This window comes from Passer domesticus, chromosome 1 (genome assembly GCF_036417665.1).
Source record: "Passer domesticus isolate bPasDom1 chromosome 1, bPasDom1.hap1, whole genome shotgun sequence".
NCBI classification, from domain to species: domain Eukaryota; kingdom Metazoa; phylum Chordata; class Aves; order Passeriformes; family Passeridae; genus Passer; species Passer domesticus.
Window position 1 is genome coordinate 51,767,831 of NC_087474.1, and position 27,680 is coordinate 51,795,510.

Consider the following 27,680-nt stretch of genomic DNA (forward strand, 5'->3'; position numbering starts at 1 on the left):
AGTGGCATTGTATAAATGCAGAAAAATACGAAAAGAGCACTCTAATTTTATAAATAGTATAAATTTCTCCTAAAAAGTGCATACATATGTATAAAAATATGTGCACCTGTAAAAGAGATTAAATTAAATAATGCTTACATTTTTACATTATTTTATGTTTCACAGACCATTTCAATAAAACCTTGGAAAAATTCTATGTATAATTAAAATACATATTAGCATCTTCAAACAGATGCATGTTGCACACAATTATCTAGAATATATATTAATTTAATCTATTTGTCCACTTGGGGTTGTCCCAAACAAGAGAGTTCAACATTTAATAAAAGAAAAGGAAGGTTGTTGTTACTTTCTTTATTTGACTGAAGAATACCACACAGAAGGCAATTTATATGCATTAAGTGTTAAATTCACAATCACTAGGCAAGTTTCCCTAGAGGGAAAAAGAAGTAGTGTTGTTTGTGTTCTGTTTCTGTTTGCTGCTATTGACATTTCTTTGACTGGGTTATCCTTCGTGGAGACAAGAGAACCATGTCCTTGCAGCCCACATGACCACCATCCAGCTCCATGTGTAAGAGCCTGGATGCATCTCTGAGCTCTCAGCTATTCAGCTAGAAGATTTGGATTCTGTAGTTCTCAAGGGACTGCTGTGTTGTTTCTCTGTTCTTTACTTGACAAAACATTGTAGGCTTCTGGTGCTGTTGATTTTCATGCAGAAATCCCTGTGTCGTTATTCTAGTAAGCAGTTTTGAAACACACATGTTTTGTGAAATCCGTTTGAAGCAAAATGACAAGCATATTTAGCAAATCACAGCTTTTTTGGCAGGTGAGCTGACAGCAGGCTTCAAAAATAATTGATCGGTGGTTGATTTAACATCAGTAATTTCAGCAGACTGTAATGTTTGACACCAGTTTTCTAAGGCATTGTATAAGGTAGGAATAGTTTCTGCTGAATGAAGGATTCCTTTGTTACAATAGGAGGAAGTCAGGAGAAGGTAGGTTAGCTGGGAAGAAAAAAAGAAAAGGCCTTTGGTGAGGGCTAAGAAGAAATCATATAATTATTTGCTTTAATCTGTCATTGTTTTCCTCTCCCCCTGAAAATTTCTCTTCACAAAAGTTTCTCAAGTAAAGTGAAGAGTTTCATCTTGTGAATCTTCAATTTCTTTTTTAAAAGATTTAATTTCTTTCTCTCTTGGACATTAAATATAAACATTCTCTTTAATCTTTTAAAAGTTGCTTTAACAACATGAATCTCCCTTAGTGAGGGGATCCCTCCTCCTTGTACCTTCTTGGATTCAGTTGTCTTCTCATTTGAACACATTTCATTACAAATGTGGTTTTGCTAGAAATTATCATAGTTTGTCTTTATTGTTTAGATTATGTAATACCTTTCCTTTAGTTTCCTGTATTTTATCAGTGTTTAGTTGAAACCCTCTCATGTACCAAAATCAATGTGTCTTTGGTTCTGCCTATTTGCCTTTGCCTCTTTATGTTGCTCTTTTGATCTTGCTTTGTTCTATAAAGCAATCAAAATAATTTGTTGGCTTTTTGATTATCTTCTTGCACATATTTTGCTATGCCATCTTTCACACTGCATTTTAGAGAGTAACCTTCCAGAGCACATAAGCAGCTCTGTCCTTTGTCCTGCTGAAGCCTACCCTGTTACATCCATCTCTACTCTGCTGTCTTAGGGGAAAATTGCTCAGTGTCCCATTAAAGCAGTGTTGTGGTTATGCTGGTTATAGCTTTCCTTCTTCTCCCAACTTCAATTTACCCATCTGGCTTTCTTACCGTTTTGAAAAGTACCTAGGGTATGTAGTATCTGGTGAGCAGGAAAAAAGTTATTTGGTAATTATGTTCTAGAATGTTCACCCTGGAGAACTGCTTCTGTGTAATTCTTTAATCAGGGACACAAAGCTAGGGTGCACCAACAGTAAAAAGGGAGTTTGGGACAGAAGAACAGACAGAGTTCGGGATAGTGCAAAGAAGGAGATGGATAATGTTGAGGACTACAAATGGGGTATAATTTCTGAATGCAGGAGATAACATAATGCATTTGGGGGCTCCTCTGAAACCCGCTGCTCTAAGCTGAGAGGTCAGCAGCTGGAAACAACCCAGCTCACTGTAAGATATGGCGGTATGAAAGAGGTAAATGCAATCCTGGGATGTCTCAGGAAGGATAACTCCAGATAAGGAAGTATTACAAGCTGCATAGAGGAATCTTTAATCGGACCTCATTTAAGATAGCACATACGGTTTTGACTAGCGGTGTTCAAGAAAGATGATCTGAAACTGAAGTTTGCATAGACAAGGCCATAGGGATGATCAGGGAAATGGAGAATTTGTTTTACAAACAGGAGCTAGGAGAGGTTGGTTGTTTAAATTGGCAAGGCAAAACCTGAGAGAGCATGCAAATTTTTTGTCTTCAAATACATAGCATCAGAAAATAACTCTTAATGTGAAGGGCAGTGCTGGCAAAGGAACAGAGGGGTAAACTGGCTGAGAATACATTTTGGTTGGGGTTAAGAAAGAAGTTCCTAACTATTAAAGTGGCTGAGCTCAGAACTCTGACTATTCCATGGGAACAGTCCAAGCACAAAACACAGTAGAACACAAAGGTCAGTAAGTTTAGAAAGGGGATTATCTGTAAGAAGGCTGCTCCTGAGATCCAGGGATTAGACTACCTGAGGAAGGTGATCGTTCTAGACCTACGGCCCTCAGGACATGTAAAGTTATCTATTTTTTAATAATAAATATATTTCTTTATATGTAGAAAAGGCATTTGCACTTGATTCATTGTTTCAAATAAACTCACCATTTGCAGCAAAAAGGATGTGTTTGTAACTGTGGTTACCCTCTGGAAGTAAACAAAGTTTCCATCCTTACAATGATGTGAGGTTTGGAGCAGTTGCTTTTTTGAATCACATTAGCTCAGCTAAGCTAACTGAACTTGACTGAAACTCTGCTTTTCTGAAACTGAGACATAGGGGTTGAAACCTTTCTACTGAAACAGTGTGTGACAGCTAATTCAGTCAGTTAAACTGGTTTGGTTAAATAAAGCAGTTTTATGTCACTGACATACATTTTCAGCCCTTTGAATATCATCCACCATCTGATAGGAGCTAAATAAAACCACTCAAAAAGTTGCATTGGACAACAAGTTCCATTTAAAAACAAAACCAAATCAAAGCAAAACCAAAAATCAAACCAAAATGAAGCCTCTAATGATTTAGAGATTAGTCCAACATGAACTGCTAGAATTATCTATATAAGGCTCTAATGCTCTTTAAAATAGAGGATTAATAGTGTTAACTTCCCCGTTGGACAAATCTTTTGCAAGTGAGAGGAGACTGGGATGCAAGACAATTTCCAGTTGCTTCTATCAGAGGACCTAGTGAAAGGAGAAAACCACAGTCATAAAAACATTATCCTCCCATGTGCTATGAAAGGACGAGTTTGGCACTTGATGGGATGCCAGTGCTGCAAGTGTTGACTGCTGTTCTTTAAAGCCTTATAAAGAAACAAAACTAACAAAAGGCACTACAGACAATATTGCAGCAACGAGTGTTTCTTGGATGTCAAACACCCTCCAGCCTACAGCACTTTGATCTTGGGAACAAACCATAAAGAACAAATAGAGTAATTTTTCTTACATGCTAAGATTTAACAGTGAGGTTGATGAACTTCTGGAAAACTAGCATAATGGGCATGCCTTTTCCATTTGTTAAATTGTTTTGACAAGGGCATATTTCATTTAAAGAGGCTGTTTTCTATTCCTTCCCTTTTTGGTCTCTGAAAAAATAAAAGAGGAACCAATATAGAACTTCACAGTACAGATCAGCTCACCTTCCACATGAGCCAAGTGGAAAAAATATCACTTAAATGCTCTTTTATTGAAGGGGAATAGGAAGGCGGGGGAAATAAAAGCGCGTGTAGACAGTATAGCTGGGTATTTGTGAGTTTTGGCTCTTTTAGCCTTTTCATTGAAAGCCTCTGTTTCCATTAAACTTGCCAAAGAAAATGTATGAAACATATTAATACACACTGTGCACATTAGGATGGGTGCAGTGACTTGGAGTCTATCAAAGCCCCTGTGGTGCTCTCTGTGTGCCGATAGGAGTATCAGCAGGCTCTACCGTGTTTGGTCACTATTTCCCATCTGCAAAAATGATGCTGCTTTAAATTTTTTATATCTCACTGTCCTTTCACCTTTCCTTAGAAACTGAAATCGCCAAAATGGAGGAGGTTCCTTCCTGTGTTGCCATTCCAGCTGCCTCAGAAGGGTCTTACACTCCCCCAAAACCTGCTTTTCCAGGATCCCCTTTTCTGAATTTGCAGATTTAAGCCTTCCCTCTCTTTGTTAGATGTACAACCTTTTGCTATGTTAAAGCTCATGCTCTATTCACAGATTCTTTTGAGATTCATTTTGCCAGTGTATCTCTGTCTTCCTGAACACTATACAGATTTTTTTTTCAGGTATAGTTTAACAAACCAGAGTAAGAGGCTCTTGAAGTCTTGACTTTTTGGAGTTACAAGTTCAAATCCTGACTATATTTAACCTGAGCCTTTCATCATGAGGAGACGGTGGTTTATATGATTTTTGGTGGAAAACTGTAGCATGTCCAGGGCTTGGCTGCTCTTTCTGAGTGGATGCTAATAGTTGCTGGGCATTAGAGCCAGGATTTGTTCTACCAGGCCTATTCTTTCCCACTGTTTGCCACAAAATTTTGCAGCATTTCAACAGTGCTGTGAGAGACTCTATCAATTTTGATCCTTCCTATTGACTGAAATACTTTGTTTTCTTCTTATCACACAGACAAATTAACCAGTTTCTGCTATTCATGGTTTTCCTTTTCAAACAAGGCAGTGATGACAAAACCAGTGCTAAGACATGACTGTATCCTTGGCCCTTTTCAGGGCAGAAATGTCTCCTTCACTGGCTGATGAGTCCTTGCATTCAATTTCAATTCCTTATTCAGCTATGCCCTGCAACATGCTAAAAATGAAACTCGGGATGCCTAGTCGATGTTTCTCAGATTCTGTCCTGACCATTTGCAGAAGGAGTAGTGTTTATACTATCCAACTTCAGGCATCTGACATGGGCTATGGAGCTGCTTTGTCTCCTGGATCTGTTTGTGCTGCTGGATGGGATTACCATCTGCAGCTGGGTATCAGAGAGATGTGTGAGATTGTCTCATTCAGATCTAGGAGCAGAACTGCTATCTGGAGCAAAATGAGCCATTCTGCAAAATTTTCTGCTTACACAATTCAAGCTAGCAAGGACCATTCTTCCCAGTTTGGCACATTTTTTCACATTTATAATAAAGCTTAATTGTATGTGGTTGCATGTTTGCAAGTGCATGTTTTGTTGCAAATGTTTCAATGTTTCTGCCTAGTTTTGCCTAGGGGTAGTTTTAACTGAGACAGGAAAAAAGTAGTTCTGCCAGAGGCAAATATTCTCAAAAGACTGTTTTTTCTGTCTTCTGAAACTGCTTTCTGTCTCATGGCAGTTAACAGATGATCTCAGAGGATTGTGGCATCTGCACATAAACCTCTTACCTTCAATTTCTCATGCAAACAGAACACAGAAATAACTGGTTAGAAAACAACTACTAAAAATACCCACAGTTAATTTCTTTTTATGCTTTGACTTGTTCTAAATTATGGGGAAGTAAAGAGAAATTATGTACAACATGATGATTTTCCCGGTTTTTTATAAAAATATTCTTTTCTCCATGTGATTGACTGAAATATGTTTTGGGAATCATTTAACGTAGGAGTTTTCTAAAGTTGCCACAGCTGTTAAAATTCTGCCACATTGGGCCAAATAATCTAAATTCAAATAGAAAGTCAATTTTGCTTAAAGATTTATCCCATGTCTTCTTTCCAGTAGGAAGCCTTTTATGGCTTCTTTAAGATTTTTCAGTCTGGTTCTTTAAGGAAAGCTTGGTAAATCTTGTGAAACTTTACTTTAGTTATGTTCATACGAAATTGGTATAGGCTTAAGTGTGCCTGTAGGTACAGAAGGAGTATTCACAGGCGAATGGCAAGATGGCTTCTAAAAGATTTCCAGCAAACACCCAAAATTTGATACAATACCTTATCCCAGCTCTGGATGCACTGGAGCACCACCTCTGCCTGGAAAACTGTGCTGATGCCTTTACCTTCACTTCTTATGAAAAACATCTCAAAAAACCAAGAGAACAAATCTCCAGCAGGCACAGATCTGTACAGCTGCACTGATTTGTGCCTGCATTAATAATTAGCTTCAGTTATTTGCTGATGAACTGACAACTTCCATGAACTTTGTAACAAAAGCTTTTTCACACTCAAGTATGTCAAAACAGGACCAATGTCATACTCCCAAGAGTTGAACATTTCAGTGGACAGATGGTGGGTATCTTTCTATTTCCCCAGCTCACTATTTAGAGAGCACCTGAGGCACATCACTGGGGCAGCACAAGGCGTCCTGCAGTGCTGCTGTGTCACTGCCCTCTGTGAGAGAGCAGGGCAGATATCTCTGCATGGATTGCTGTCTGGCTGACCCTGCTGGGGTCCCCATCCATGTCCAGCCTTAGAGACAGTCTCTGATCTACATGGTAGCATCTCCCAGTGCTCATCCCGCAGTAACAGATTTGCTTCCTTTTGCATGGGGGTTTCTGGATGGGGTTCCAGTGGGAATCCATTGACTCTTCTGCTTGATCCAGGCTGAGCTGATAATGGTGTCCATTTTGCCTGTATCTGCTTGGGTGATGACTCTCCTAACCTGTCTGCCACTGTCATCAGGCTCTTTCCCAAATATTTGCTTTGAGAGGCAGGTCAGCAGTATGCAAGGTGCTTGGAGATCAGTGCAGAAGGTTCAGTTAAAGATTTGCTGACTCATTTCCCAGCAAAAGACTTCCCTTCTCCCTGGAGGACCTGGGGGCTGTGGACTTTGAAGAGGGCTTTAATGAGGAGCATTGCTGCTTGCATGTCTGTCTTCTCCAAAACAGAAGAACTTCTCTCAAATGCAATTTTAACTTTTGATGTTGTCAGCTTGCAGTTCTTGTTTTGGGGACAGTCTTTCCAGTGTGGTGCTGTTAGTGGGTTGTCTTTTGTTGTTTTTTTTTTTCAATTGACAAAATATTTTTAGTGTTAGTGTAGGTGGGCAGTTTTTGGTCTGTCTGCATCTATTTAAACTGTGTGTGCATTGCCTAAATTCAATCTTTCATCCAGTGAGCAAAGTTCATTATTAGTGGAAAGTACTTCAGTACCATATTGAATTGTGGAAAGTCTCCATCCTTCCAGAGAGAGCAAATCTCAATCTTCCTTTGATGTGTAGGTTCAAGATGACACCTGGTTGGGATAGCAATCAAGAAAATGACATATGATGATTGTCCTGATTTTCTTCAAGAGACTTTAGTACCTCTTAGACTTCAGAAGAACTGGAATTCAAATGCCTCTGAATTACAGAAATGTACACTTTTGTTTTCTGCATGAACATGACATTTAGCAATACTTCTATTTGTGCTTGTAAGTGCATGAAAATATGGTATTTCAGCCTGACCTTCACAATTCAGATTCCAATTTTTGAAAGAACTCATCAGTTTAGTGAACTCGTCAATTTAGTAACCTCATCCTGGACTGGAAATATTATACTAGATGAAAATCTCAGGGTTGTGCATCATTGAGGATTTTGGACATGCAGTTTGCTAGACGAGGATGGGCTGTAATTTCAGTGGGGAGCTGTACCTTTGTAACTTTGAGCTTGTCAAAGTAGTATTGTTTTGTCCAGAGTGTTAGGATAATCGGAAATCTTAGTTAAATGCCTATCTCCACTTTGTCAGGAAAGTGTAATATTATTTACCCTTGTGCTACTTTCTATCCCAAGATTGCAAGAGTTAGATGTGCAGTGTGCCTCATGCAAGCTCTGTTTTCAAAGGAATAAACTAAAATAAAGATGGGCCAAGCACATTTTGTTAACCTAGTTCAAGAATCCTGAAACGAAGAGCAAGTCTTACCTTGTGATTGAAGTTGTGCTTTTTCCACAGAATTACTTTGTTTTTTAAAACCATATAGGTATTATTTTTCAGGGCATGTGGGTTATGGCTTTTCTTCTAGACAGACTGTGATTATCTACTGATAAGATCAGCTGCAATCAGCATTGCAGGCACACCACCTCCATGCCTTCTCCAAGGGAAATCTTTTCCCCTTGGTGAGGTTTAGCATCAAGTTTGCAGAGACCTGGGCTCAGGTCTCCACTAGTGAAACATGGATCAAGCCTGCCATATGCTTTCTTATACCTCCTGTAGAATGTGGATTATACTTGTCTTTTGCATTTTGTCTGTTTCATCTCTGACTGCAAGTACCTTAGGACAGATGTGATTTTCTGCACTATCTATGAACAATGCCACTGCCACAAGCTGCTGCTGTAACACTATGGGTTCAATAAAGTGGCATTTACTGGTGTACTGTCTTGAGTAAGAGTAACTTTCTCATGAAAGAGTTTGATGCTTTCTTTGCTCCACCTCATTTTACATCAGACTTGCTTTGTGTCCATTCTCTTTATTTTGTAAAGGCACATGCACTGTGTCCTGTTGCAGTTGATTGTTTCTTATCACCACTCCAAGTGTCAGCATCCTCAGCCCTTGGAGGTGTGGTCACACTTGCCCCTGGAGCACTGTGCTGCATGCTGCAGTCCTGAGGAGCTGTCTGGGAGAAGAACAATGAGGTGCCCTGACAAGCTCCCTGAGGTGTCTCAGGCAGCTTGAACATAACTTACTGTGTCAAGAAGAGAGAGCAAGAAAAAAGCACGAGGTGTTCTAATAAAAGCACTAGAGCCATGAAGATTCATTTTTCTTAGAAAGAATCTTAAGAAGTTCTTTTTTCATTCTTTCTTTTTTCCCCTTCTGTCTGCATTATCAATTCTCTACCCCCTGCGTCTGTCTCTCCGTTACTTTCAATATGCATTGCAGTTTCTGTCTCCTCCTTTGTTCAAGTTAGCAATATGGGTCTTTCTAGGTGAAGGAAAGGGGACCTTTTGCTGGCCTAGCTATCAAGTAAATCTTGTGAACAGTGAAGGCAATCCAGATCTCTTAGTTCTGAATCTCTCTTTTCTTTCTCTTGGAATGTACTTCGAAGTAGACATAGGGTGCTGTTGGCTTTGCTGCTGTTTGTCATTTGATAGATGCACAGAAATCCAGAAAGTGATCCAAATCCTGTATGACTTCTTTTATCCCCAAAAAGACTTCCTGCAGAGGAAATAATTTGGGTGGCTTTTGTTGGTTTGGGGTTAAGGAGAAGGCTCCTATCAGATTTTATTTTCACTGAAAGATGCAACTCCATTAATATTTTACATCCTGAGTTAATTTTTGAAGAAAGCTTGACTGATCAGGCTTTTTCAGTAGATGAAGAAGCTGCTCACTCTCAGGTGGCTACAGGTTAGCCTGGAGTGGTTGCATCAAGCTTGTCATGGCAGTAGAGGAACCTGTATGACCTACCATAGGCTTCTTCCTTCTGCAGAGACAACTCTTGATGTCACTGCAATGATCTGAAGGGCTGTATTATCTTGCCACCCTTTTGCCGGGGAACCTTCCTGACTTCCTTCATAGCTACTGTTTTCTATGCCACTGCAGCATTCTTAAACTTGAAAATAAATGTGGGCAGGGATTACAGAGCATCAGGAGGGGCAAGCAGAGACCTCCTAAGGGACTTTCCTACCTGAGGGACTCTGAATCTCTGATGGTCTGCTTATTACTGGTCTGCAAGTTCCTGTTGCGCTAAATGTGTAGTGAGCGTGCACAGAACTGAGGAAGTGCTGTGATGGAAAGCTAAAATACTGTTTATGAAGGTTTATGAACTGCAGAATCCAAACTATTAATTGTACCTTAAATCTGTATTTCTATAACCTGAGAATTAAAGTAGGTGGTCATAATATTATGAAAGTGAGTGGTCTGTATAACTATGTTCCTGGGAAGACCTGTGTGGGCTTTTTGGTATTTAGAGGGAAGGTGCAAGTGATCCTTCCCCTCTGCCTGTGCTGTAAGACAGAGGTTTGGCTCAGCCTTCTGCTTGAAGCAGTGTCAGGAAATATATTTGAAGACTCAGTTTTGACTCTGGTCAGAGGGAGGAAGTGTACAATATAAAGATTTTGAGCAGGTATTTAAAACAAACAAACTAAATTTAGGAATATATTATTTTTTAAAAATCTATTTATCTTTATCATAGAAATTTAATAGTCAGGGCTTGAATTCTATGAAATGCTAAAGTGAATAATTTCCAAAAGACTCATCTGTATTTTAATTATAAATGCCCTCAAAGCTCATGAGCCATTCAGGATTCAAATTCAGGATTTGAACCTGTTTGAGGAGGTGCCTCCATCCTTGGATTGGGTTAGTTCCTCTCCTTGTAGCTGTTTTCATTGAAGCAGTTGAGTAAATATTGAAGGAGGATAGACTCAAACTTTCCCATTGAGTTATACCTCAAACCTCTGAATTAGAGTTCAGACTATCATGGGATGCTTTCAGTTCTTCACTGAAATGGTATTAATCCCCGTCTTATCACCAAGGGCCCCAGAACAAATGCATCCACAGAATTTAATGCTGTTAGTTGACATCATCACACAGAAAACAAATGCAGAAGACATCCACAAACTGAAGGAAAGTTTTCCTCTGGCAGAGGGATTGTAGCATGAGGCCAAAAGTAAATTCCTACAAGGAAGGACTGAATGCTGTAGCCATGTGATAGATGGAGGAAACCAGTATAAATCACAGGATAAAATAACTGCTGTAAAGAATGCTCCTTGTCCTACAAATGTTGTGCAGTTATGCTCCCTCCTAGGATTTATAAACTATTTCAGTCATTTTTTTTGCAGAACCTTTCAGCAGTCCTGAATTCTCTGAATCAACTGCTCAGGAGAGAATTGAAAATGGCAGTGCACTAAAAAGGAAAGGAAACCAGAAGACTTAGATTGCATTAATCTCTGATTTAACCCAGTGCAATACAACACCGAAATTAGTAAGGTTAGAATGATGTTGCCATGAGCAGAAGTTGCCCTTTGCAGTTTAAAATGTGTGGCTCCAGCTCACAGTGGTGTAAGTTACACCCCAGGTGGGAGCACAGAGTGGTGCACTGAGCACAGGTGTGGTGATTTGTGGGTGTGCCATGCTGGGTGCATCAGGCAAGAGTGTGCCACTGGAGCAATCTGTGTCTGTACATTCCTCTGAAGAGATCTGATTTTGCTGCAATCCCTAGGGCAGCTAAAGAGGCTTCCTGGCTGAGAGTGGCCCATGCTTGGTCACAGGAGGATTGGAAAGGATGTGAGCACATGCTTACATCAGGCTTTGCTTGTACTGGCACAGAGAAGTGTAAAGGTCTAATAACTTGCAACCAGTTTGGACTCTTACAAAAAACAGCACCAACACAGTGTTTTGTCATTTTCATGTGTACTTTGGCTTTAGGTAATGTATATTAGGAGTTCACTTCTAGTAAACTACCTAGGTTACCAGCTTTGCCCTGGTACTCACACAGCCTGTGCAGGCCTGTAATGCTTGTGGCATTGATGCACAAGTGCCTTGCAGAATTTCACTGTATCAGCCTAAGCTAGCACTATTTCCGGCCATTGAAATGTATTCACGTTTGCATTTTACACCCTCTTGATTCCTTTGTGTTGGAATTTCTTCCACCTGATTTAAATACTTTGAATTAGATCCTGTTTATAGTCTCTTTTTTTTTTTTGAGGGCAAATTCTGCCAGTGGTCTTGTGTCACTGCTCTGCCATCCTGGTCCTGTGGTGCTAAAGCACAAGCTATTCTGGTGGTAGCTGAGCTCCTGGAAATGCTGGCGAAAGCGGTAAGAACAAAGCTGCACCATGGTTAGAGCTGAAGGAAGAAAATGAGCCCATGTGAAAACATGAAACTTGTGAAAGGATTTGGTAGCAAGCTGGGACTCTAATTTAGCATCTCAACCTTATTCTCCATCACCAGTAAAATTAAGAGTGAGTTATGCTTGGGCCCACTTTCTAATAATAAAAATTATTGATTCAAGCCAGTTCTTTTTCTACACAAATAAACTAGTATACTGTCAGCACATGCTGTTGTGGAAGTGGGATTGACATGAATATTTGGAAAAGTGTGTTTCTAAAACTTATGAAGCATTAAATAGTACATATTTTAGTAAGCAAAGATATGGCATATATAGGAAAACGTCTGTGTAATCCAAACCAAACAAACCTAAATGTTTATCCCAACAACTTGTCAAAGACACAGGACTTTAGAGCTTTTCTCACCTATAGGCTTCCTGCTCTTGAAGTTTACCATCTGTGTTCTCCCTAGTACTGAAAACTCTCCTTGGAAGAGTCACTCGTGGCCTGAGATTTTTGCCTGTATTCAAGGAAATGCAGCTGAAGTGAGTAAAGTTATGAAGTTAAACCTCAGCAAACCCATGTGTGGCTCCTACTCAGCAGTGCTGCTGCTGTCCTGAGTGTTTGAAATAGCCATGAGCCTTAACCAGCATTTTTGGATTAAATATTTTTTCTGAAAAATGGATCAGCAACATTTTTCTGGTTTTCCTCCTTCAAGCCTAAAAGTTTCTTTGAAAATTGAACCAGTGGAAACTGCTGACCACTGGGAGGAACACATAATGGGAACATTCCCGACAAGGATGGGATGGATTACAATGCTTCTCCTGTAAAAGGCAAAAAAACCCTCTCAAACTAAAAAATTACTTTCAGATTTCAAATAAATTTCTCAGAGTTTCTTTCAGTGATTTACTCACACAAAGAATTATGCAATAGTCACCTCCTTAATTTAAATGTAAGCTTTTTCTACCCAGTGTGGAAAAGATGAAAGATTGTTTCCAATTTGTAAGTACTAGTGGAAAAATTGTAGAATTTTTATAGCTGGATTTATATTTTAATTAAAAAGGGCTTTGAAGAGTGAAAATAAAGAGGGTTTTGGCAGAAAATTTTAATTATTTTTAATTTTTTGGGTTTTTTCAATGATAAAAAAGGCAAGCATGAAAATCTGTTCTCCTGAGGATTTATTTTTGTTAATAGAATTTTTTAGGTTAAAAAATGACTTTTTTTTTTTTAACTGCAATTACTCATGTAAAACCAGGTAATTTTTCCTATTTTCATCTGTGAACAAAAAATAGTACGAATACCCTAGACCAACACCACCACCCAAACTCCCATCTTCCCTGCACCCCAAAATACAAGAATAGACCATTAATACTTACATGGGAAATTTTGATTTTTAGTTTTTAAAATAAATGTGAAATTTTCTTTTTTAAAAGACGGTATTTCTCTCTCTGCTACCCCTGAGATATTTTCAGCTATTAGTGATATGAATCATACAAATGTTTAGCAAAGAAACACGATTTGTTGTCTTAGCTGGTAACACATCAGTTCCAAAATCTCTGCTAAATTCACTCGTCCACATCTGTGATGGAAGCAATGGTCACATGTAATCAGAACTATGCTAAACCTGTGCTTTTGTCAAAGAGGAAGTCCCCTTAAACATGTTTCTAAAGGAAAATTGTGGATGGTAGCCCTTTTTTTTTCCCCTCCAGATGTTTTTAAACACTTCAATGTTTTGTCATAGTGAAAAATCAAGATAAATTTTTATTGGTATGTTGTCTGTCAGATTTGCATTTGTGTCTATGCTCCATGAGCACTGTGGAATTTTAATTTACTTCTATCCACCCAGCTGGGTGCCTGACTTATAGCCATAGCTCAGAGAAGGGGTTGAAAGAAGTTAAGAGCAGAGAGCACATATAATACCTGTATCAGTAAACTACAATCTAGGGGTTCAGGTCACAGCTTTCCAGCCATGTCTGGCTGTGTTAGAGCTTACCAACAGATGCAATGAGAAACTCTCCTCTGAAACAGCCACTTAATTGATTTTTGTCACATGAATATCTAATGAAGAATTAGTTAGAGACATGTAAGACGTGGTTGGCCTGCAAAAGAACTAGAGAAATCTGGAATCTTTTTTGTTGAGAAGGCTCTCTAAAAATTGAAAATCTACCCGAGATTTAATTTTTGTATACCATAGGTCTCCAGTTTTAGAACAATAAAACATTCCTGTCTGTGACAAGAAAAGCAAGAACATGGACATCAGTGATTGAGAAAGTTATTAACATTACAATGACCATGATATTAGATAAGCAATTGAGAAGTGCTTTAAATATTTGTCAAAGACCTAAAGAAATTAATAAAGCTAGTGGAAAATATGCTTAATATGTGTTCCTGAATGCCTGGAGGTACCTTCCTGTTGCATGCCAGTGTTGCTGGTTTCATCAGCAGTAACAGCAAAATCCCTCCCACTGCATTTTGTTGACGGTTTAGTTTTCCAGCAGGTAGAGGCAGAAGTGCCTCAGAGCGAGCAAGAGCTAGAGCTTGTGAAGGACCTGCATGGGCCATTCTTTTATATAGGGATGTGTGGGAGTCTTCAAAGAGCTCAGATTTGAATTTAAATTTATCTCTTGTCACAGAAGCTGAGTTTTTAAAATATTTTTCTTCCTATGCAGGAATGAATTTGCTGAAGGGGAGAATGTTGTAACTTGCTCTGTGATATTTTTGGCCTGTTCTAATCCAGTAGGTATTTTAGTCTTATATTTTTAAATAAGACTTATTAAATATTAAATTATCTTTTTTTTTGCAATTATTTTCTTGAAAGAAAAATAATAGTTGCTTTTTAAGGAAATACTTACATTTTCTTTGATATGGCTCAATTGGCTGCAGTTATTAAAGGGAAGTCAAACCAGATGCAGCTGTAGTCCTCATCTGCTTCCACTAAGGCTGACATGGACTTAATGTTGGAGTATAGCTTTGATGACAATTTGAATGGGAACTTGGAGACTGTATTTCAGGGTCTGAGGGCTTCAGCACTTATCAAGCCTTAAACTAGGTGGTTTTGTAATTTGAGATTTCAATTGTTCTCTAGAGCTGCATGAGACCAATAAAGTGTTGTAGATAAAATGAATTTAGCTGACAGATAGGCAACATGTGCAGTATATTTTTATTATTTCTTTACAAAGGAAAAGGCAAATGCTGAAATCTTTATTCATTTGTGTCTCCTTGCTTATCCAGACTAAACTGCCATTGGCTCTAGCCTGTCTCTCGCTCATTAAAATCAGTGGAAATGTATCCCCATAAAGACTTCAGGATGCAATCCCCTTTGTTTCAGCCTTTCAGGCCAGTATCACTCAGAGTCCCATCACAACACTGTCACAGAGGCGGGGACACTGCATGAGCAACACGGCATTCTTGGACAGACATCTGCCCTATTTTGTCAGTTCTCACTTCAACATTGTTAAAATGTTTTAACTGTTTCAGTCACTGATTAATCCCTCAGCTATTATCTGTATGAAGATTTAAAAAAATATTTTGTGTTTGTACCATAATTTGTGCTTCTGCCACTGTCTTGCTGGGTCACATGTCTGTGTCACACCGTCTGGTTCTGATGCCACGTCCTTTCTCATCCATGCTGATATAGTCAGGAACTATTCTGAATTTCACACAGTTTTCTAGGTGAAGGTTTGGCTCATAAGAAGGTGAAATCACTTGTGGATGTATTTTGATTGGTGTTTTAGTCAGTTCAGTCTGTGTTTCATATCTGTCACAAGATGTGGGAGCAATGTTTGACACACAGGTACCATTTATTCTTTGACACTCTCTTGCATTTTGGCATTTTTGAGGAAAATGTTTGCAATTTCTAGCAGAGTCAAATGCAAAACGAGGTACCTTGGAAGATACAATGTTTTGAAACATTTAATATAACTTAATATTTATATTTTTGTATCTTGGTATGTTGTGATGATAGAGCTCTAAGCTGCCTATGTAGGAAAACTCTAATTCCCACAATTTGATGATTCAGTTGAACCCTTAACCCTTTAAAATTATTTTTGAAAAAATTTTTTTCATCTCTTGTTGTTCTGTAAGATGACTGGATGTAATGGAATCCTTGCTTGTTTTTACTGGTATAAAGCAAGGGTAGGATTTGAAATAAATTTGGTAATTTATTTATTTTTTTTTACTAAGACCAAATTACAATTTGACCACTTTCATTACAGATGATCAAACAGAACTGCAAACACAATTTTCAGATTAACATCCATTACAGCATAAAGTATTCAGTGGCAGCCTTGCCAAGAGCTGTCCAAAACCTAATTATTCATCATTAAACTGCAGCCTGAAGACACAAAACCAGACCAGAGGTCTGCTGTATAACATTGCTGCACATGCACATAATAAAACAGAGGCTGGATCCACAGGGGACTTGGGTCGCTGTTTCTGCTTCCTGCTCCTCATGCTACACGCCCAGCAGTTAAAAAATATACTGTGTTCACAGAGAAGGGCCTTGAAGCACTGCTGGATACCTGCTTCCCCTCCAGGTGACTGCCCTGGATGCCAGGCTGCAGTCATGCTCCCTGCCTTGCTCTCCTTAGCCTCATCACCTGGGATATTGTGTAAGGAGTAACAGCTATGGTGGGACACATGGAAAATGTTCCTGGAGGCCCTCCTTAATGCTGGGGGGTGTGGGGTTGAGATGCCCTTAGAGAGGCAAAGTTCATGTTAGTCCTCTCACAGGCTTGGGATGTTACAAATTCTTTGCTCTGCAGGAATTCCTTGGTGAAAACTTGAGGTTGGATGTGGGATACACCAATTGGAGAAGGCCTCTCTCTTCTGCTTTTGCAGTGCCCCTCTGGTTATAAACCCCAGCAGTGGATAGCAGGACAGACAAATGGAGAGGGGAGAAAGGAGGAGCACAGAGACAGCAAGTACCCTGCCTGGGCTTATGCAGCAGGATGAGGCAGAAGCAAGCAGTCTGTGCAGGATTCCCCATGCTGCTGTGACACCCCCAATCCTGGAAGATATTGCTCCTCTTATGACCTGGTGTCACACAATAATCATATTTGGCATTTGAGATTCTAGAGTACAGAAGTGAGCCACAAGGCACCAAGGGTTGTTTCTGTTTGCATGTCAGAGAATACTCTGGTGGTGGAGGGAGCACATGGGCAGCCCAGGAGCTGACTCAGTGCACTGGTTTACATTTGGACATCTCTCCATGACAAAAAGAGTTCATAACTTACTGTCAGCCTTCTAAATAGGGCTGAGCACCTGCAAACTCAACATAACAAAGTAGAGCTTGGAAAACTTAGCACTCTGAAAATCAGATTCTCATCAGTTCCAGCTTTCCACATAGTATTAAAAGTAATTATGTACAAGCTCATGCTTCTGCTGCTTGACTTGACCAAAGACAGTTTCCCACTTCCCATTTATGCCCTCCACTTCATATTTTACTGGAACTTATACCTTCTAATGAGAAACATGAAAATATGTTGGGCTGGTTTTCCTTTTAAGGATGGGATATGATGAATTGGAAATAAGCATGGAAATTAAAACACTTAATGTCTCCATAAAATCACATTCAGTAAGCCTTTAAACTATTCACAGTTTGAAACTGTAATGCCTGCAGCTAAAACAATTGTGTTTAAAGCAACAAGGCAGACTCACAGTATAAACTTCCATCAAGATTTTGAGCCTGTACTTGTTTTCTGTTTGCTTTCTCTTCTCTTTCAAGCCTTAATCTTCAATAAAAGCCATGGAATAGGGCCAAGTAACATGGAAAAGCCTATGTGCTGCTGCAACAGTGAAATCCACGGCAGAGGAAAAATCTCCTTGATAAACTGTTCAACTGCCTGTGCTAGATTGTGATGGTTCCTGCTGTTATTATGGGGGTTGTAGGTTGCAAAATTTCATGTCTCACTTTTTTTTCCCCTCTTGGCAGTAAAGACTCAAATTCAACTGATCCTTTCTTCTCTTGTCTTTTCTTTTTGGGTAGAACAGGCAAAAATTTGAACTCTCTCTCACCTTTCTATATCCTCTGCTTTTTTTCCTTTAGGGTATTGTATTGCCTTTATCAGAATTATCTCCTTTTCTTTAAATCTTACAAGTTTGATTATTACAGCCCAACAAGATTCTTCAACGAACGGACCTGGAGCTAGAGACCTATATGCCCTTTCCGTTTCAAAAGTGTCAATATCTTCACAGTACACAATGGCTTTCAACTTTTCTTTCTTCCTTTTTTTTTTTTTTATTCAATAAAGTGATTTCAGTAAAAGTTAGCTTCAGAAATTTATCCCATATTCTCTTCTGCCAAACATACGTAGATAATGTATATGACTGTCAGTTTTCAACTAAATGCAGCCCCCTTGAAATGGTAGTAATTTGTTGTTTAGAAACTAAATATGCAATAAAAATGGATCCGAAATGCTGTTTTCCATGTTAGATGCTTTGGCTAAAATTATTGTATGATGACAGAAGGGCTTATGCTCTGGAAATCTTAAAAATGTAAGTGATACAGATACCTGACCTCATTCTCTTTCACCTCAAAATATTTATGGCAGTACTGAATGCCTTATCTGCAATTCCTTCTTTTGGGTCAAGACCTCTTTTTGGAGGAAGCTACTTCAGAACTGGAAAACCATTGCTTTTCAGCTGTATCTCTCCCATTCATCAACTGTTTGTCAAAAATCCCACATCTTTTTCTTTGTCCATAGAAACTTGGATTGTCTTCTCACCATCTTGTTCTGTTCTACACTAGTAGATCATGACTAGTGTCTCAGATTTGACTTTTGTAAACCTAGCTGAAAATTACTTGTGAGGGTCTGGATTTTAAAGGGAAAGCCTTCTCCCTCACTTGAACCTCCTATGTGTTGAGTGACTGATCTGTGTCTCTCATTAGAGCTAGTGACAGAACCATCTTGTGGGTCTCTCCAGGGCTAAAGATAAATTTGTCCCCACTGGAATCAAAGGCTACATCCTCAAAGCACTCTTGAGTGATACGTATTTATGGGGACTGGTGGTGTGGTACTCCCTCATGATATAACTGTCATTCACTTCTTGCTAGGGTTGCATCCAAGGAGGGAGTGGAGGATTAAGCGCACAATTCCTGCTAGCAGCAAAAAATCCTGGCAGACTATGGAGCGAGTAGGCTCCTTTAACCCTCAAGATGAAAATCTAGGGGCTTGCCTTCTTACTGATACTAGTTTTTGGTCTGTTTCATAAAGATTGGCACATATTCCTATCTCTCTCTGAATATGGTCAAGGGTAGAAGATGAAGAACTTTGTGATTCAAATCTCAAAAACATTATTACCCTCTGATTTAAAAGACAAGCCTTATTTTTTGTTATTAACAATGGTAGATCTACTTTCCTCATTTTTAAACACAAACTCACCAAACTGAAGGCAAAATCAAGCTAAACAAAATAGCATACATATTTATTGCTTATCTGAATTGAGCATGAAATTGGTGCAATATGTGGAAAGGTCTTTATTTAGGAGTGAAAACATTTTTCTGAAAGTTATTTTCCCTGCTTTCCAGTACTCTTTAAGGAAGTTGAAGTTTCTTTTTTTTTTTCTTTGAAGGTGAAGAGAGCTTTGGCTTAATTGCATTGAGCCGATTACATTTGGAGGTGAACTGGAGTAATTCCAGTGATGTTATGTGGTTCGCATCCATCAGAAAGCTTGAGTGTGGCCTAGTTAGAAACTGTTCATGCCGAGGTATTGAAATCGAGTTTGGTACATAGCAATAGCTGTTATTTTTACCTTGCATGGTAGTCTGAAATTTATCTACATGTATCATTTGCATTGCTTTCATCACACTGATATAAGTTAAATGATATAATAACTCCCGAATTTTTCTCCTGTGCCAGTATGTCTATTTCAAACCACAGTGGAATATTGCTTTATGTATTTTATCAATAGTTGTATTTCAGTGAAGGGAAGAAGAACTAGTTGTGGGTGAATAGACTTTAAACTGGAACTGTTGCATCTGGAAAGACAGTTGTACTAGGTGCCGTGTATATATTTCTCTTTTTTTGGGGTATAAGGCCACAGTCAGGAGTGCCTTGGGGATGAGAGTTAGAAAAGTTGTCTAGTCTATCTTTTTGTGCTCAGCTCTTCACTGTTGTCTCCCCAGCTGACAAATAGTTACTGGCTGTGCGAGTGTTCCTAGTTTGTTTCAAAGCCAATAAACTTGGTTAGTTTAGATTGCCATCATAAGAGCTTGGTAAATTAGCCCATGCTGGGCCCAGGGCTTTTATATCTGGCCTGTGTCCAGGTCCACAACTGCCTTGTTAAAAGCTGAGCTTGAATGGCTCTGCATTCCAGGCACTTCTGTGACTGGTGTACACACATCCTGCAATGGTTTTACCAATTGGACAACACTCACTTTTGTATTTAATCACCTAGAAAACTTTTCCTGCTAGGGTTCTTGCTGAGTACGCACATTTCCATATCTTTCTCAGTTTTTATTTTATTTTTTGGATTGTCTATAAAAGATTGACCTTCCACCCTCTTAAATATTCTTGCCATCAGATATAAAGCACATGTATTGGCATAAAAACTACTGTATATGGAATGAAAATTACTGGCAGGTCTTGAAACACATTCTGCACGTTAAAGCCTAATTGTATGTTGGACAGTGGCGATTGTAAAAAAGCAATCTTGAATACTTGTGGTTTAAATCAATGACCTTTACTTCTGTGAGTGGCTGCATTGATACTGAGGATGTCAAGTGCTAAGCCAAGGTGAAACTGTATATTCTGTGAAAACAAAGACTTGTGCCAATACTCCCTGCCAACAAACAGCATGCCCTAAGCGAGGGTGAATGAGGAGACTGGTGAGGGGATTTACAGGTTAAGGTGCAACGTAAGACCTTGTTCGTGTGAGTAAGGAGTGATTCCTACAACCTTGGATGAAATAGCTAGCTAAAATTTGATTCATCTGAAAGGCTGAGGAATTGCCTTGATAACGAGAATATCTGAAAACTTCTCCATCCAACATGCACAAGCTGGAAATGCTTTTAGGATGCAAATGGTAAAAACTGGGCCAAATTCAGTTTCCAGGATTTTGTTGACATAAATCTGATCATTGATCTAAATGGAGTTTCCTTGAGATTTTTGTAATGCTACAATGAACAGAACTGATCCCTGAGATACTAAGTGCTAAATGAAATGTCTTTGTCTTTCCTATTTTGGGATCAGAGCAAAGTCAGAGCAATTAACTACAAGAGCATAAATTCACATTGGCTGCCCTGTAAACATTTTCTGTCTGACTACTCTTGGTCACATTGCATCAAGAGCACCCTGAAAGGGAGACCTATTCAGAGTGGTGTAGGCAGCATGCAAGCAATGTGTACTAAATATCTGTTTTACTCACATTACCTGTGCAGAGAAACCTTTTTGCAAATGCAGATGAGGAGTTAATTTAATCTAAATAGTTATTTTAGATATGAACACATGTCTGGGAAGTGTTTTGCAGATGAGTGTTGTTTTTCCTGCCTTGTGTTGTTTGTCCGGAAAACAGAGCAAACAACCTAGTGTGATAAAGCCTGACTCACTCCTGTAGTTTTTTGTGTTCCCTAGCACTAATGAGAGTTTGTTTGCTCATGTTAGTTAAAAGTGCTAAGAGATAGGTCTGACAACTGAAGTCACGTTTGTCTCCTGCATGAACACAGCCATTCCCAACTCATCCTATACAGCTTCAAGAAAGGAACTAGGGCGAGGAGGAAGTGCTACTCCCAGAGTATCTGTATGCCATTTCTCTATTCATCCCCCTGCTGAGAGCAGAAGGAAGCCCAGTAATTAGTAGCATCCACACTGTGGGAGTTTGCAATGCTGATCTCTGTCTCTCCAGAGCAGAACTGGTGACACCCCACTGCTTTGCACCTGTACACCACAATGGCAATCGCAAGGCAACACCTTATTCTTCCTAACGAGACACCTTGGCTGCCAGCAGCAGAGCCCAGGCAAGGGAATGGGTAGCCTAGATGCTTCTTGGGCTGAATTTATATGCACAGAACACACCTAATGGATAAGAAAATAGCGCTTCCTAAAGTGAGAGTGAAGGGGGAACTCTGCAGGCAAACAATGTGGTTAGGCCAGACTGAGAGCTCAGGGCTCACTTATAGTACATAGAAATACCTCTTCACCATTAAATCACCTGTTTTCTGTTTTCATTAGCACCAGTGTAGCCCCTGACTACTGCAGATTTAAATCAGTAAGAGAGGGCTGAAGGCCAAAGTCAACTTTGTTTTAAAGTTTCTTCTACCAAAAATTTGGCCCTGGAAGCTTCTACTTGGAATTGTACAAAGTTTCATTTTATTATGCTATGTTTCCCCCTCTGTCCCCAAATTGGTGACCGTTTATATGAATTTTGGCAGGAGACAAATGATCCTTCACACTCAGCCTGTAATTTACAGCTATGTTTGGTTTTACATAATGTACAATTTCAACGTTGTCTAACATTTCTTCATGTATTGCGGAAGACTTTCAGGTTTTATTAAACTGGCATATATAAATTGATTTTCCAGCTGGATGCAGTCACTTGGCAAACTCTGCATATTCTAACTACATATGAGCTAAATTACACACTCTAATAGTGTGTTTGAATTATTTTATGGCAACATATAGTTGCAGGAGCATGTGGCAGTTTCCCAGTGCTTTGCCTAACTAGGGTTTTGCTCCTAGCTAAAGGAACAGTTACAGAGACAGACATAAATATTGCAGTGAAAGAACAAGCAGGCTGTGCCTCTTCGTAGGAGAGACTATTGCCAATTTGCACTTGCTGAGAAGAGGTATTACTGTCTCCCCATGATATGAAGAAGTATTACTTAGTGCAAGTCTAAGTCTGCAAAATTACCACTTGAGTTAGAGGGCATTATGGATATGAAGAAAAATAGAACTAGACTGGGGCACTTTCAAAGGGATTCATTTCTCATACAAAGAGATGATCCATGATAGACAGAAGAATTCTTCAGTTTGTCCAACAACTTTTTCATTACTGTATTCTGGAAAACTTAGACATATTGATTGGATTTCCTCTTTGCTACAATGAGTCAAGATGACATTGTTCACCTCTAATATGCTCACTTCCCCATTATGCCATTCTTGCTCTTTAAGAGTAAGCTTTAATCCCCCTACAGCCTCATTTTTGCATAACTCTTTGTGAAGGATCAGAGTGTAGACAACAATCTCAAACAAGCTACCCAAAAATGAGGACCGGGGAGGGAACTGTGCTGAACATTTTCTCACTGAAGACAAATAGATGACGTCACTTCACATGAACCTTTGACAGCGTGGCCTGAGAGTTTTGAATTTGGAAATATATTTGATGCCACCTGCATGCTAGAAGGCTTGGCCTTTCATGGGGTATAGCTGCTAGAGTTTGGGATATTTTTTATGATATTCACATTTACCAGAAATCTTCAAATATCTCTGTCCAGAAGGTTATCCTACTCCAGGGTGTAGTGTTCAACTCAGTAAGAGCCATCTCCACCTCATTAAGGTAGCAGTCTTGCTCACAGGATGCTATCATGGAGAGTAGATGCAGATGGTCACACCTTACTCTGCTGGAGTCAGCTCCTTGGGCCATGCAGGCTGATGCAGGAATCACAGTGGCAGAGATGGCACTGGGGGCTGTTTTGTTGTGAAAACCTTTCCTTCTGCATTGGGAACAATGTCTCATTCTCAGCCTCTTTGTAAAATGGAATTTTTAGGTTTGAGCATCTTTTGTGTTGAGATGCTGCAAGAGTTTTATGTCAGGCTGCAAACCCTGTAATGCATGTCCTGCTCTCATGGCAGAGGAAAGATGGAGGAAAGGAGAGCAGTATTGGAATGTTGTCACCAATAATCTTTTAATTCACCAGATATTTGAATATTACTGGAGAGTAATGTTTCCTTATTTCCTGAGGGATGGAATTAGCAATAAATTCTGCCACTACCTTGCAGAGTTCTGATTTTATAGCCATTGTTCCCCTTACAGTGCTTCAAGTGTCAGTTGTGCTATCTATTTACCACATGGATAAACACATAGCAAGCATTATATCACTTTATTAGGCCACTAATATCTGAGAGTTTTGTCTTATGACATGGTATAAACAATAAATCATATACTCATTGCAGTTATTCTTTATGTCAAGTCTTATTTCTACATCCCAGGCAGAATAAAGTGTTCGGTACAGCTTTCTTGTTATGCCTTTCCGTCTCCTCTGTTTTTATTAGTCGACGGTGTGCCTGATTATTCTGCCACAGAAGGCAATGTGGATAAATTGTGGGCTCAGATGAGGGAATTGGAAAGAAATGTCTCAGTTCTTACACGGTATTCATAGCTGTGATTTTATTTGGGAGAGCTGGGTGCACTAAGGACCAGATAGCTGAAATTCAGACAAAACTACAAATCTGTTTAGCCTAATAGTTCCTATTGAAAAGGGCACTCTAGATGCCAGGGAGCCAAGGTTGTATGTAGCATTCAGGACATGTAAATACAGTCCAAGGTATCACACTGGTTAGAGGTCTTCATCAAAGATTTGTTGGTTGAGATGACTTGTTGAGCAATTTTCCAAGCTAACAGCACTCCATACAGTTCCAGACTATGTATTTCTGGTAGAATCATTAGGAAAACCAACAGATTTTAATTTTAATGAAGAGGTGTATTCATTTTGTCACAAAAGAAAGAAGCATTTTATGTCATCACAATCACAGCCATTTGCTGTGCAGCATCTATGGTTGCTGTCCATCAGGGCTTTCCCCTTCAGTTTCCTGGTGCCAGGCAAGACCATGGAAGCTTTCTTAGCTGCAGCGTATTGTTTGTTGGTATCAGTTTTAATCTTTTAGGAGAAGTAGCAAGTGGCCTTTCCTTTTCCTTTCTCTTCTCGATTAGAAGCAGGGGTGGGGAGGTATGGGGCTGAAGAGAAACACAGAGACATCAGCTGTGGGGTTCCAGAATGCCTTCAGCCTGTCCTTTCACCTACAGCAGGTTTAATCCAGGCTGTGGAGAGAACAGTCCTTGCCTGCCCTAGCTGTCCAGGGCTTTCTGCATGACGTTCTTGAAGAGTCACTTCAGCCAAGCATTATAACAAAAGCAGCATTAACTTTGTCAGACAGCTCCTTGAGATAAAAACCCCCTGACTGAGATTTCTTACCATAGTCATGGTCAAACATACAAAACTTTCATAAACAAGATTCACTGAAAGCCTTGAATGCTTGACCTTTCAGTTCTGGAGACTCTGCTGGGGAGCAACCATACCACATTGCGTATTTCCCAAGACCTTTCTTGATTGCTATCACTTCTCTCAGCTGATTTTCCAATGGGTAGCTTTAACCACAGAGAATTATAGCTATTTCTGTGGATCTGAAGGAATGTTTCATAACAGCAAGTGGATACCAGGGATCCCAGAATCCTTCCTGACAGAAATTGACTCAACTTCGCAGGTCTTTCAGGAGGCAATCAGTTTACCTTGCTGTCCAAAGCCACAACATCCTACAAAAAAACTCAACCAAAACAACCAACCCAACATGGTATAATCTGAATGTCACAGAGCATTAATATATGTCAAAGTTTCTCTTTTGACATATACTTTTCCTGCTCATCATCTTTTTCAATAAGATAGTTCAGTAATCAAACTGTTTCTAGTATGATTGTGTGACTAAATGCACAAACTGAGCCACCTAGTTAGTAGTAAAGTTATTCTGACTAATCATAACCTCATCTCTCTCTAATCTTTATATGGTTCTGAAGTGAAGAAATGGAAAGGGAGAAAGGCTCTGTTACTGTCTTGAATTAACTTAAATTCTGTCTTGAATTAACTTAAATTCTGTCTTGAATTAACCTGAGCCTCCTCACAAGACAAGAGCATCAAGACTGTAAGAGGTAAAAGTCTGGGAGAGTCTTTATGTTGCCTTTTCTTAAGTCTGTGTGGAGCAGCTGCAGGGAGAGGAAGAGGTAGGCCTTTCTTCAGAGTAACATCTCCTGCCTCAGTCTAAATCTGGGATTGTCTATCCAGTCTAGTAACTTCAAGGAAAACAAATGCCACACTACTAGTATGTAGATCTTCTTAGGGCTTTAGCATATTTGTTCCCTAATTCAGGCCTCTCTTCTTTTGCAAATCGCTCAGAAAGACATCCTGTTTTCCACAGATTTTTGCCAGACCATTTGGGGGAATTCAATTTCAATCTCTGCTTTGTTAGCAGACTACCCACTCCATCTGTTAGTTGTTTGGTGTTTGTGAGGAGTGGTTTGTGGCCTAAATTGCATAAAGTCTTGTTCTTAGTGGAAATCAATCACATAGCTATACTCTTTTGCTCTTCAAAAAAAAATCTGGCAAAGTGTTTTTCTTCCAATCCAGTTGATTGGTTGCCTGAAATTTTTGGAGAAGAAAATAATAACCAATGGATAGCGAAAAGTCATTAGCATATAAATGCACTTGTTTTCTAAATAAAATCATCATTCAAACCATTTTTACCATGAGGAGGAGGGAGCATGTAGTACGATAACTAGTGTCCATAAACACATCAGGATGACACACCTTTCCTCAAGTCAGTAGCATATTTGATATTCATTTCCATAAAGTAATTGCCTATCCCACTCCTTTTGTGTTACTCAGAAACCATGGACTCAACATCCCAAAGAGCTGTGTGTGCGGTTTAATGCAAAGTAAAAGCTTTTGAGTGAGGATCCCTGTAAATAAGAGCAGAAGTTTGGTTGTGGTTACAAGCATGTGAGTAATTTGGGTTTAAGGGTGGCAGTTTGCTCACTGGAAGAAGAGAATTAAAAGAGAGTTTAAAGGCGATGTCAGTGTGCTGAAATGTGTTCACTGGAAGGTGGCTTAAGTCGTTGTCATCTTCCATAAATGTTAGGGGCCATGGGAGCGATAGGCTGAGAATGAGCATGCGGTGTCATTAAGGGCCACATCTGTCCGGGTTTGCAGTTGCTCCTAATCCAAGCATTGATTTCCCCTCTTCCCTCCACAGCCCTCCATCAGGGTGCCTTGTGCCTCCCACATGCTGCAGGGAGATGCTGACAATGTGGTATAGATCAGACGACGTGTCGGGAAGGGGAAAATTCGACATTGACTAATGCCCGATTAAATCATATGTTTGGGATCTCCTGGGTCGCGAACTGTGAGAACTTTCCATGAAAATTATGAGCCATAACTCAAGCAAGCAGCTCTGGGACAGTTACGCATATGCGCGAGGCATGCGGGCTACCCTTTTGCAATCCAGGTTGATTTTTTTTGTTTTGTTTTGGTGTTTTTGTTGGTTTTTTCCCCGGTAGCCCCGGTAGCGGGCCGCAGGTGAGGCCGCAGCGCGGGGGCCCCGCGCGGCCGCGGTGCCGAGGGCGGCCCCGAGGGGGCGCTGGCGGCACGGCCCGCGCGGCAGCGGCTCCATGGCTGCGCGCGCGTTCCCGCCTGGATCGCTCCCGGCCCCTCACGCCGGGATCCGGCGCTGCTCGGCGGCTGCTTGTCAGCGCCGTGCCTCCCGCGGCAGGCGGGGAGCGGCACCCAGCAGCTCCGCTCCCTGCTGCCGCCCGGAGCCATCTCCCGCCCGCGGCTGGGGCACAGGGCGCTGTCCTGGGGGGGACTGTGGGGACGCCTCCCTTCCTGCGGTGGACGGAGGTCAGTGGCAAACTTGGCGTGGGGCGATAAGTTTTTTCCACGCACCCTTTGTCCAGCCCCCTGCTTGGAGGGGAGAAGTGCCCCACTGCATATGCCTGTGCCCAGGATTATAAATTGCATTTGCTAGGAGGAGAGAGCTGGAGGAGCAGTGGGGTGCTCTGCTGTCACCCCTTGACGGGCTTGTGCTTGCTCTGTGTTGCAAAGGAATGAAAGACGTACGGAGCTAAAAAAAAAAAAAAA

General features: G+C 40.1%; 3 long non-coding RNA genes across 3 annotated transcripts in view; 2 read left to right on the forward strand and 1 right to left on the reverse strand.

The window, feature by feature from the left end:
- LOC135300475 (uncharacterized) overlaps positions 1-27,680 on the forward strand; it is a 120,114-nt gene that overhangs the window by 12,535 nt on the left and 79,899 nt on the right. The gene's annotated exons all lie outside the window — the stretch shown is intronic.
- LOC135300458 (uncharacterized) lies at positions 409-27,604 on the reverse strand. The gene is made up of 3 exons (XR_010362325.1): positions 14,692-27,604; positions 12,266-12,359; positions 409-1,004 (listed from the first exon to the last, which is right to left on the reverse strand). It is a non-coding gene; the product is annotated as an uncharacterized LOC135300458 (long non-coding RNA).
- Positions 24,576-26,891, forward strand: LOC135300452 (uncharacterized). Its single transcript, XR_010362324.1, has 3 exons — positions 24,576-24,635; positions 26,430-26,543; positions 26,797-26,891. It is a non-coding gene; the product is annotated as an uncharacterized LOC135300452 (long non-coding RNA).